Below are 12,484 nucleotides of genomic sequence, written 5' to 3'. Positions count from 1 at the left end.
ATGGGAATTGTAGCCATTCTGTAATTCCAGGCTATCTGAGGATACCAGGCTGAGACCTGATGCAGTACTAAATCATTGCCATATATGCAAAGGATTTTAAACACTCAAGTGTTTTATTTGGGCTCCAGCTCATCTGGATCCTTAAAGATGTTATACTGTCATTTACTTCCAGTTCTCCTGAGGAAAAGATATCATGTGCTTTAGGATGCTGGTTTGTTTTTTGATTAAAGTGATTTCAAGGCACTCTTGCAGTATCTAGATCACAGGGCATAGTCTAATAGGAAGAGAAGTGTACATTCAAAATACACTGTGAGAATGTAGGGGAGCAGGAAAGCAAACGGGAAATTAAGTGCTAAGTAATGTCATGATTCTTATTATTTATTGGAATAAGAATCATGACACTGGCCTCAGGTGATTCTTATTATTTATTGGAATACTTAATTACTTTAGATATTTATCAGAAAACAATTATTGGTTATGCTTAGAGCTAAAGTACTGAAGTGTCCTTTATTAACAATATATACCAGTAGGTGGCAGCATGTAGCTGACCCTGATGGATCTCATAAAAGCTAAGTCAGGCCTGATTAATAATTGTGTGGGAGAACTCTAGGGGATATCAGGACTGGAAGCTAGATTGAAAAGCAAAAAAAAAAAAAAAAAAAAATCTTGGAAAAACTCAGTGGGAAACTGTTTCTGTGCTGCTATCAGCCTCCCTCCCTCCAGCATGTGTCCGTGAAGGCACCAGGAGTCAAGTTCAGAATGAAAGGGATGTTATCTTTGATGTATCTGAGAACTTTATAAGGGAATGGTTTGAAGTGCCTAAATAAGTAATTAATCTAGCCATATAAAAAAGGGCTATGAGGAGTGGGTTGTATAGTTTAATACAGGGCTAATTTCGCTGTTTAATTGCGGTGCTTTTGGAGGTGAGGGTAGAGCCTCAATGGTGAGCTGCCATGTCTTCCCACACGTACTCTGTTTAAACAATGCTGTCAATGGGAGACAATGTCTTTCATGTCTGCAAATCTTCCCTGCCTGGGATTAAAAGAGAAGCCAGGGGAAATGTTGAAAAACAAGTCCTTCAGCTTTAAAACCAATAGCACTGGGGAAGAGCTATGATATTGCAGAAATTGGCAGAAACATAACTCAGTAGTCCACGGAAACTAAAATCAAAGACACGTGCACGTGTGCAAACACACACATGCACATACACAAACCCCATCAGAAACGTGTTAAGGAAGAAATGGAGGAAGGATTAGAATCATGTAAATAAACTGGATGTTGCAATGGAACAAGATGCTAGACTGTTATTCAATAGACGGCTGAATAACTGAAACTGGTGTAATACAATGAAAGCAACGTCTTACATTCTGGATCACTCTTTTGTTTGTTAGTAATAATAAGAGCTCCCAAAAGAAAGGAAACGAGCTGCACACTTTGAAGGCTGCTGTGATTTGAGATTCTGCATACTTTAAGTTGGTCGCCTGTTCAGTCCTGGTTTGTTCTTTTGTTCTGTTAGTTTTTAGGTAGTTCTTGACATGAGACCGTAATTGAGGCTGGAATTATGGTTGTAAGTTGTTGCATTGTTTAAGTGGTTCATCATGTGACCAGACCCAATTTCATGACATTTTTTGCAGCAGTTATTAAGCGAATACCACAGTCATTAATGAAATCCATTTTACCCGATGGGCAGTTTTTGCTGGAACCTGGAACTAAGTGCCAGAAACCGTCAAAAAAACATTGAAAATTGTGGTTTCATGTCTGCAGGACACTGCAAATGACCATAAAGGTGAGGTGGTTACTAAGTGCCCAAAATGTGATTGTGTTACGGCAGTGTGTTTGTGTGTGGAGGTGGCTGTCATAGCTTTGAAATAAAGTTGTAAGTAGCTTTTGAGGGATCCATCATAATTTTGAATGATCATTAAGCAAATGGTCGTAAGTCGAGAACTACATGTACTGTTGTCTAAAATCACCTTTCATTAAATTTGCCAACAACAACAACAACAACAACAAAAGGCTATCATAATAAGAGAAACTTGTACTTTCTTTGTCATAATGACATGTATTGTATTGATAGTTTTGAAGAGATTCATAGCCGGATGAGTAACAGGAATAGCACTTACATAAATAACTTGCTAATTAAAGTAGAGAAGGTTCAGGAAACCGCGCCCTCCATTTGGCCAAATTCCTTGGCATAGAATGAGTAAGTCCTAGCATCAGCACAACTTAGCCTTACAGAGACGTGTGCATTCAACTTGCTGTTGTTCATGCACAGACATCCAGTTGTATCTAAAGAGTTTGGCTTTATGCTATTGAATCAAAGCTTAGGGAGGACCCTAATTAACACAAGACTGAGATCTTAGTATGCTTCCTATATGGGCCTTTGCCATTACAGCAATAGCAAAGATTGAAATCTGGCTGTTTTGATTTAAAAAAAAAATACAGTGTCACTCTTTCCTGCATTATTTTTTATGTGCGTGTAGAGTCAACTGTTATACTGTAGTTGCATTTTTTTTTCTTTTTTGGTGCTTTAAGTGTTGCTATTTTTAAGATGGCACTATGGTTTTATATTTTGTGTCGAATAATCACATAAATAGATAGATAAACCCTTCTCCGAGAGCTGCAGATAACACTGAGGTCATGGAGGTCAAAAATAGCATGCATTGCATCACTTCGTTTGCAAGAGACATACTTCTGACTTAAAAACCATTAGGACAAACAGTGCCTTTAAACTTCTGGACAGGCAAGAACAGCAACAAACACGATGGTGCAAATACCTTAGATTTTTGGGTTTGCAGTCATCATTGATATCGACAACTTCCAGCCACCTTTTGGCAATTTTGTAGGATTCCTTGCAGCAGTTCATGCATCTACCTTCAAATTTTTATCCTATGACTTATATCCTTGTTCAGTCACGATTCAAGTAAAATGCTGCGTCCAAATGCACTGTAATGCTGATATAAATAAGAAGAGTTTGATAGTAGCAATGGTAGAAATGATTGGCGGAGAGTGGCTCTTAAGGGTGTCCACGAAGAGAAGATGAGAAAAGTAAAGATGGACACAGTCATATGATCAAATCCTGACCTTTTGCATAAAACGAACAGAGCTTTAATCACAGGGGTGCAACCACTATCTTAACATTTTTGGCTCACTGCTGGTGGCTGTGTTGTTTGAGACGCGATTGAAATTTATTGAATTGCTTCCTGTACTTCGGAGTTTCAGTCAGAAGGTCCCCAAAGGGAGGAACTCAATGCCTGTAATTTGATGTCTTCAAGAAGTGTCAGATAGCTGGTAGATACATTAATACTGTTGAGATTTGCTTTTCTTTGTAAGAGAAGGATTGGCATACAGTTAGACATAGATGCTTTCCCCTCTTCATTATACTACTGTTTTTGGAAACCAGCTAATGGGAATTTGGTTTTCAAAAGTTTTGCTTGGCAGGTATTGATGCCAAATACTTAATGGGACAGAGTGTAAGTCCATTTTAAATGTAAGTTATCCACACTTGATGATACTTGATGCATGCCTTTGTCACTTGATTACAGCATTTGAGAGTCGGTATGCATTGATATTGAATGTTTGAAAGAAAGCACGGGATAACATTTAGTGTTTGACAACTGGCAGTTTAAGGATTTTTATATTTAGTGCCTGCCAAAACAAACGTAGCAGCAGAGCTAAAGTATTCAATATTTATAGTTTTCAGAGAAAACTCGGCAAATGTTGGATATGTGACTATTTAGAAATGTATGTTCAATTCAGCCCATCTGCTTTCTTCAACGTAAACTTTCTCATTTGGATATTCTGAAATAATTATACTCCCCTGAGCTGTTTTGAGAAGAAAAATGGTGAAATACAGCAAAGTAAAATAAAATAAAATAAAATAAAATGAAGGAAACCGATTTAGGTGCCATACCTAGTATCACTAACTCCTGTTGTTGTTGTTGTTGTTGTTGTAACTCCTTTCCCAAATGGCTTTTCATATTTGTCTAAATATTTTAGAAATTGATCATGGGTTTTTTGCCATTATGATAATTTTAAGACCTTTAACAGCACAGAGAGAGTATCAAACTGCTGGAGGCTCAGGCAGAAGATGCAAAACTGGAAGAGCTCAGTTTGAAGATTCCTCCCTCCCCCCCAAAAAAGAAAAAAAAACGGACACCAGATTTCTTTGCAGTGGCCATTGTTTGGTGAGCCAAATCTCTACGCAAGATAGGGGGAACTTGAATAACTAAGTTTGCAGTCTTCATTGGTAAACTGAGTTTGAGGATTTATTAGTAGGTTAGTTTTGGACGTTATATTGCATAAGGGAATTTTTAACTAGAGTGTTAGTCCCATTAAGCATAAAAAATAGGACAGGAGAAAACTAGAGGCATAACTTTAGGGTTAATAATGAATTATTTGGGTGGGGATATGGAGTTCATTGATTACAGGGTTGTAGTGATGCAGTCCTGAACATCAACTCTGATCATTATTACATCATGAAAGCAGCACAAAGAATTGATTACCGGTTCAGTCTTGAGCCTTCTTAAAAAGCCACCAGAACCTCTACAACAGGGGTCTTCACATTTGGCCCTTTTATGACTTGTGGACTTCAACTCCCAGAATTCCTCAGCCAGTGTACTCTACAAGAAGATGTCTCACAAAGGCATTTCTAACCTTGGTTAATTTTTGATGGCTATCTTTAATGTTTTTATTGAGAACAGAGTGCGGTGGTGAGATCTAAAATGAACTTTTAATCTATGGCTGTTGGAGCTGCATTTATATATTGTTATCTATTTGTTGCTTTTAAGATTATTGCCATGTATCAGCTTCATATGAAAGGCTCCTCTTATGTCAAAACTGCAGAAAAGCACTAACAAATAAAGGGCAGAATGCCTAGTAACAGGGCACAGAGATGTTTATGCAGATAAACAGTAGAAGAGATTAGCACAGGGGAAAAGCTGCTGCAAGAACTGAGTCATGCTTGCAAAGCAATTATTAGATTATTCAACCTTTAACGACACTTGGGCATAACGCACGAACACATTGGAGATGAGCAGCTGGGCTCCGAGCTGTGATGAAAGCTCTCTGTTGTGTTTGAGAACTGACCCAGAGACTTGTTTATTATTTAGAGCACTTACAGCACACTTTCAAATATTTAATACCTTGCTTCTCAGCCTGAAAGATCTTGGCTTGTGAATGTCAAGGTAGCAGTCTAAAGAGGGAAAACAGAAAAGAAAAAAGGAATGGAGACTAGACAAAGAAAACAAGGAAATGTAAGCATCTGAATACCCTATTGTCACCCTGCACCATAGTAGAAAGTGGCATTTTGGCAGGTGGAAGACTTACAGCCCATTAGTGACATTGCATTGGATGGCGTGTTCTTCTAAAGCAGCATACTCTAATTTTTTCCCAGTCTTGCCACAAAACATTTTTTTAATTATCTCTTGTGCATAAGTACAGATAGTTCATTTAGTGACTGTTCAAAGTTATAACAGCACTGAAAAAAGTGACTTATGACCATTTTTCACAATTATGACCACTGTAACATCCCCATGGTCATGTGATTTACATTCGGCTGCTTGACAGCTGGTTCATCTTTATGACGGTTGCAGTGTCCCAGGGTCATGTGATCACCTTTTGCAATCTTCTGGCAAGCAAAGCCAATGGGGAAGCCAGATTCACTTAACAACCCTGTTACTAATTTGACAACTGTAGTGATTCACTTAGCAACTGTGGCAAGAAAGGTCGTAAAATGGGACAGAACTCACTTAACAAATTTCTCCCTTAGCAACATAAATTTGTGATAATAAGTCAAGGACTACCCGTACTGAATATTATAAATCTCTGTCCCCTCTGCAAGGTTATTTCTCTCTCTTTCTCTTTCTCATATCAATAATTAATAAAAGTCTATGTTGTTATGATGCAAGCTCATATTGTTATTTTCAGTCCCAGGTTACAGGATTATTTTCTTTAGATTTAAACTTGGCTAGTTGCGTTTGTTTTGAATAGTGACCTCATTTTATTACAAAAGTAGATTTTTTTTTTCAGTGCTATGTGAATCCTGTCAATTGCCACAAGGGTGAAGAACAGTACATGACATTTTAGATAACTAAGTAAACTTCATAAACTTTATTTGGCATGTTGTACAAAATTTTAAAGGTCTGGGTAATAAAATGCCAAGTGCTCCAACTTGAATAATTAGTGAGAAAATTATTTATTTATTGGTTCTATGATGACATAATGGGTAATTCAAGCCAAAGCAGGAGAAAGAAAGAAAGAAAGAAAGAAAGAAAGAAAGAAAGAAAGAAAGAAAGAAAGAAAGAAAGAAAGAAAGAAGCTTTGTACTAGTAGACAAAGACTTGAAACAGCCGAGAAAATTTCTTATTTTATGAATTGATACCCATTTATAGTCAGTTGAATTATATGTTAAAAAGTTAATTATCTCAATATTTTTTTTACTGATCTGATTTAATTTAAATCTGCCCATTTCTCAAAATATATAGATAGGGCAACATGTGATTCAGAAGTGAAGCCACATTATTATTAGGGTTATTTGTAAATGAAGCCACCTTGCTATTTATTATTCTAATGAAGAGTAAGAAAATTGGAGCTCCACTCTTATGCATATTGACTTTTGAGAAGTCTTATTCAATTCATTGGAATGTGCTTTTGGATCGAGCTGGACTGTGGTTGAAATTAGTTCAACACTTTCCTGGGTTTCCTGGATTTCAAGAAAGCTTTTCAAGTGATATTTGTGAGGTCATTGATTTTTCTCTCTCTTTCTCCTTTACTTTTTACTGCATTCCTTTCACATTATGAGTGGCTTTCTAGAGATGTCTGGAATGTCCTTGAGAATTATAAAAAGCTCCACATTCAGTGTAAGCTCTTTTTGTTAGAGTTTTATCAAAAGGGACAGGGTGTTCACATAAAGTGCTGCATACAGCTCAAAGCACTTGACAAGTTTTTATAAGTGGCCTTATTCATGCCTGCCTGTGAGAAATCAAGCATAAGAATTTTCTCCATTATTTCTTCTTCAAGCATAAATTATTACCTTGAAGTGCATGTTGAATGTGCAGGAATCTTCTCACAAACCAAAGCAGTGACACTAGTTGAAGGTGATCCCAACAACTTGAAAACCCTTGGAATCTGTATTGCTCTTCATAGCATTGGTAGAATTGGAAAGGGAAAGCTGGACTCTAGGAAATAAGAATAATTTTGCCCAAAGTCATTCTCTTTTTGAAGAAAAATAAAGACATACTTGAGTACTGGAAAATAATATTCCAAGAAATTTTTGAGAAAAGCAAAGAAAATATCCAGGTGACTTGATTAAAAAAAAAATTGGTCACTATACACAGCAAAGGTGGGCACTGCACCAAAACCAGAGATGGTCTTTTTTATTATTTCTTTGTTATTTGTTATGGTCTAGGGCAGGGGTAGGCAACCTCGGCTCTTTTATGACTCATGGACTTCAACTCCCAGAATTCCTGAGTCATAGCTGAAGTCCATGAGTCATAAAAGAGCCGAGGTTGCCTACCCGTGGTCTAGGGCAGTGATGGAGAACCTTTTAGAGACTGAGTGCCCAAACTGCAACCTAAAACCCACTTATGTATCATCGGGTGCCAGGTGGGCATGACCCATTGGGTGGATGTGGCTGCGGTGGTAACCGCAGATTGGGTGGGACTAAAAAGTTCAATCAATCAATTCCAACTTTGTGAGATCTTTTTTTTTCCTGTGAGAAATTGAAATTGATTGAGTGAACCTTTTTTTTTTTTTTTTTGCACACGGTGACAGAGGCCTAAAGCGAAAAGGCTTTATAAAACCCAGCTGAAGGCCTAGGACTGGGGCGATGACGCATGTGCCCACAGAGAGGACTCTGTATGCCACCTGTGGCATGTGTGCCATAGGTTCACCATCACGGGTCTAGAGTCTTCTGCTTGTGTAAGAGGTTGGAATACAAGACCTCAAAGGTGTCTTCCAACTCTGTTATTCTATTATTTTGGCCAGGATAGGTGATACTAAGCTGATATGATCCAGTGGAGGGAAATAATTTAAAAAAACTCATCTTGCTACCATCTTTGAGTTACAATGGTCAGTTATGTTGGATTTCTGATCACCAAGAGAAACTATAGCCATGTCTGATTATCTGAAATGCTGGGACACATTTTCAGAGCATGCAGTTCTACTGGTATTCGCCAACCTTCCTTGATCTGATTACTTTTGAATGTTGCTTAGAAAGTTTGGGAGCTGTGGTCCAACCATATCTAGAGACCAAATCAAAGAAATGCTTGGGTTTTTTAAAAAGAGATCACCGTCCACACAATAGTCCTTAACTCCTGACCTTAATGGAGCCTGCCCATCACAGTTGTAAGTCATGACAGTCATAAAACGGGTATCGTCTGCCACCTCACACTTGCACTTCATAACCGTTCAGTATCAGCTGCCATGAACTGGGGAGATGTTTCTAGAGAATCGAAACTTCACTGTATCTCTCTGAGAAGAGCTTCAAGGACAATCAGCTGGGAACAGAAGCAGCTGCATACCAAACCTACACCTGAAGTGACCGTTCTAAAAACATCTTATTTGAATTTGGTTGGACATGGGGGGCCAGTGAGGGGAAGCAACTAAGGGAGGAGGAAGTTAGACTTGGGGATTTTAGCGTGCGATTTTCAGTTATGGCTATGCATTACTGTAACTCACTTGACTTCGAGTAAACTATACCTTTCTCCATAAATGGAGTTAAGGATCGTTCTTACGAAGAGGTTCAAGCTGAGGCAGGTCTGATGAGTTGGTCCCCTGACTGACCTGGTTTTATAACTTTTGCTGTGGCAGTTGTTAAAGTGTGGTCATTAAATTAATTCCTCAGTCATTAAGTGAACCAGTGGTTCACAATGGGCACAGTTTTGCTGAAAACTAGAAGTAAATGTTAGTTTTTGACAAAAGCATCATAAAGTGTACTGATATGACTGCAGGATTCTGCAAATGGCCATAAATGTGGCCCAATTGCCAAGTGCCTGAAATTTAATCAAATGACAATGGGTGTGTGTGTGTGTGTGTGTGTGTCTGTGTCTGTGTCTGTGTGTGACTCATCAGAACTTTGAACTCATGTCATAAGTAGTCCCCAAGTAGATCTGTTATAACTTCAAACAATCGTAAGTCAAGGACTATCTGTATTATGGCTAGCTCCATGGGTATTGTAAACTACTTAAAATACAAATAGAAAGAAAATTTAAACAAATGTCTAGAAAGAATTAAAAAGAACAAATTAAAAATATTGAAAAAAACAAGTAAACAACAGAACTAAAAATATTACATACACACTCACATGCATAGGCACATATGAAAGATAAAATGAATGTTAGGCTATTCCAAAATTATATATTTGAATTTCAATATATAATTTGAAATTTCAATCACGATTCAATTTTTAGACAATGAATTAAACTTAGGCATATGTAATTACATTTTCTTTTTGCCTAGTACATTGTGTAAACTTTGCCTGTTGAGATGTAATCAAGAAACCATAGTTAATGTTCATGCTTAGCATGTCGTGGCTATCCAATCACACAACAGTTGAGATGTTAAGGTACTCATTCAGGTGGATCAGAACTTACTTATAGCAGTTTGAATCTTGCTATATTTTATCAGTTTACCAAGTGCATTTGTAAACTTCAGATCCGTTTATTTCCCAATATGTTGACATTTTCTGAAAACTGAGCAGATAATACAATGTCATGGCTTACTTGTTACTGAAGAGAAGTAGCATTTCACTGCCATCTGTTCATTGTGAAGTTCCAGATTAATTGAATTCCTGGGGACTAGTTTGCTGAATTAAATATTTGAATGTTGTTGAAGGACTGTTCATGAAATGCAAAAATTTCTCTAGGAAACCTTTGTAGAGATAGCGGGGACGTAGAAAACCTAGTCTACCTGGGCCTGCTTATCTGTTTATAGGTAAGGCATAAGAAAATCCTGGTCTCCTAACTAGATCCACCTATCTACTTTTAAGCTGGCAGTTGCCCTGGAACAAGTAGCTGTAGCATATGTCAATGGCAGAGAGAGCCATCTGACTGTTTAAAAGACAGTCAACAACAGTGCAACAATGGAGACCAATGGCACTCCATCAACAAATGAGGAAGAAAAAAAAAAGACTTCTCTTAAAACATGAAGCCTTATATACATATGCATGATCAACAATTAAATGCAATGAAAATAGTTATAGTCCCTGTAGATTTTGTTCCCTTGCTATGTAATTCCTGGCATATGGATGACTTGAGAGGTTCAGCTCATTTTCTTGGAAAGAAAATTCTCTGAACAGAAGCTTTCCTCCTTTGGGACTGGGCCAAGTAGCAGAACAGGCTTGCCAAGTTCTCCAAAAGGTGGCTTAGAACACGAGGAAGTCACATTTTTCAAATCTTAATTTCATTTTGCTGAACTTAAGGAGGCTTGTGCTTCCTTGCACTGAATTCTATGTTTCATTTGCTAGCCTTGAATTCATTCAATACACGTGGACTAGGTAGAGCATCACCGCTACTAAACTATTAAAATTTTGTTTTAAGTTCTTGCTATGAGGGTTTGCAGATTGTATTTGGCATGGCAGCTGAACAAAAGTTGTCCAGATCCAACCAGTGCTTTGAAGTATGTGTATTTCTTTTTCTAACAGGGTCAGGGTTGAGCTTTTGGAAAGCCAACACTAAACAAATGTCAGAACTGAGATCAGTATGATGAAGTATGAGCATATTACAAAAGCAGATGTAGCGCCATCCCTGTAGGGATCGCTTAAGTCTGGGCCCTCCCGACCTCCCCTCCAAGTGGCCACCAGCCCAAAGAGGTCTCTTATGTTGGTGCCTCTGCCTAACAGGGCACGTAACATGGTGGTATTCAGTCATGATCAGCAGCCATGCACATGGGGTGGTGATGGTCACTCTCTCTCAACGGTGACTCACTTAGGATGATGGTGGTTGATCTCAGGTAATATGAACTTACAGGGAAGATGGTAGTCAATCTCTAATGACAACAACTTGCCCAGAATGATGTTAATCAGCTTCTGGTGATGGCAATTTGCCTAGAATGATGGCGGTCAGTCTCTAGTGACAGCAACTTGCCTAAAACAATGGTGATCAGTCTCTGGTGAGAGCAACTTGCCTAAAGCAATAGTAGCCAGTCACTGGTGGCAATAACTTGCCCAGAATGATGGCAGTTAGTCTCTCATGACAGCAACTTGCCTAAAATAATGGCAGCCAGTCTCTGTTGGCAACAACTTGCCCAGGACGATGTTAATCCATCTTTGATGACAACAACTTACCTAGAACAATGGCAACCAATCTCTGGCACTGGCCTCCCTTGTCTGTTCTCCTTGCCCCTCTCTGACTTCAATCCATGTAATCCCTTTTTATCTCCCCCAGCTGACCCTATAAAGAAAAAAACCCGTTACCTCCCACTAAAAGATGTATGTCAAACTCTTCCCTAATTCTCCCTCTGCCTAACTTACTCCAATGAGGGAAAGGAATTAAAACTCCCCAAACTAACCTTTCTCCCTCTCTTCATCTAGCCTGTTCACAATGAAAGATAAAGAAACAATAAAACTTCACCTTTCCCCCTCCCCCCACCCCCTCTCTTTGCCTGGCCTGCTTCAAGCAAACGGCTCCAGCAACTACTCTCACCCTCTATCCCTCCCTGCCTGGCCTGCTTCAAGCAAACAGCTCCAGCAACTACTCTCACTCTCTCTGTCCCTCCCCCTTTCATCCGGCTTGCCTGTAAGCAAAAAAAAGCAAATGCAAAAACCCCACCTTCTTACTCTGTCTTTGATCAGCTGGCTCAGAATGACAAGCTCCACCAAGCCTTCTCTCTTCCTCCTTTCTATCAGCTTCCTCCTCCTTTTTCTTACCTTCTCCGAGCCACACCACGCCGCCAAACCCATGGCAGCTGCCGGAGCTCCTCATCTTCTTGCCTAATTGGCAGGGCTCCTGCAAAGCCTTTCACCTGGCCCCATTCTCACCCCAACTCTACTACACATTCCTCCCACCCAAAAATTATTTGGTCTCCTAAGAATAAGATAATTACCAAGAATCTGAGGTGTCAGAATTTCACCTGGTGGTGAGTATCATTTCTTCTATGCTCTGGCCTAGGGCATCGTATGTCAGTCTTTTAATTGGGTGTATCACCCATCTTGGTCTCTGTACTTTGGGCTCGGCGATAATATGAGGGTCATCCTCCCATGACTTTCCACCCGTAAAGGTCTCAGGGGCTGGGGGCTCATGATCTAACTCTGGCAGTTGTGTAGCATGTAGAATAACTGGGCCTATCTCTGTAGACTCTTCTAGCCTGGGGCCTCTGGAGCTAACAGCACTTCCTCCTGTCCCGACAGCTCCCCAGACTCCTCTCTTGCCTCAGATTCTCTAAGGGCTTCTCCCCATTCCCAAGCTTTAATCACCTCAGAGGCATCTGGTCTCAGATGTTCAAGCTCCACCTCAACACCTAATGTGTGGGGGTGTGTGGCTCCAATATC

At 39.2% G+C, this 12,484-nt stretch overlaps 1 protein-coding gene and 1 long non-coding RNA gene across 3 annotated transcripts in view; one reads left to right on the top strand and one right to left on the bottom strand.

Moving 5' to 3' along the window:
- Positions 1-11,321, bottom strand: part of LOC120313836 — a 34,694-nt gene extending 23,373 nt beyond the window's left edge. The window contains exons 1-4 of the long non-coding RNA XR_005558261.1: positions 11,282-11,321; positions 9,720-9,802; positions 7,031-7,175; positions 2,775-2,951 (exon numbers count right to left, since the gene is read on the bottom strand). This is a non-coding gene — a long non-coding RNA (uncharacterized LOC120313836). The remainder of the gene's footprint in view (positions 1-2,774; positions 2,952-7,030; positions 7,176-9,719; positions 9,803-11,281) is intronic.
- The window catches only part of LOC120313835 (transient receptor potential cation channel subfamily V member 6-like), a 112,112-nt gene that overhangs the window by 26,792 nt on the left and 72,836 nt on the right, over positions 1-12,484 (top strand). The window lies entirely within an intron of this gene.

Source organism: Crotalus tigris, unplaced genomic scaffold, assembly GCF_016545835.1.
Source record: "Crotalus tigris isolate CLP2741 ecotype Arizona unplaced genomic scaffold, ASM1654583v1 scf7180000018790.500841, whole genome shotgun sequence".
Lineage (NCBI taxonomy): Eukaryota > Metazoa > Chordata > Lepidosauria > Squamata > Viperidae > Crotalus > Crotalus tigris.
Note: the sequence above shows the minus strand (reverse complement) of the source record. Positions and strands in the feature narration are given on the sequence as shown.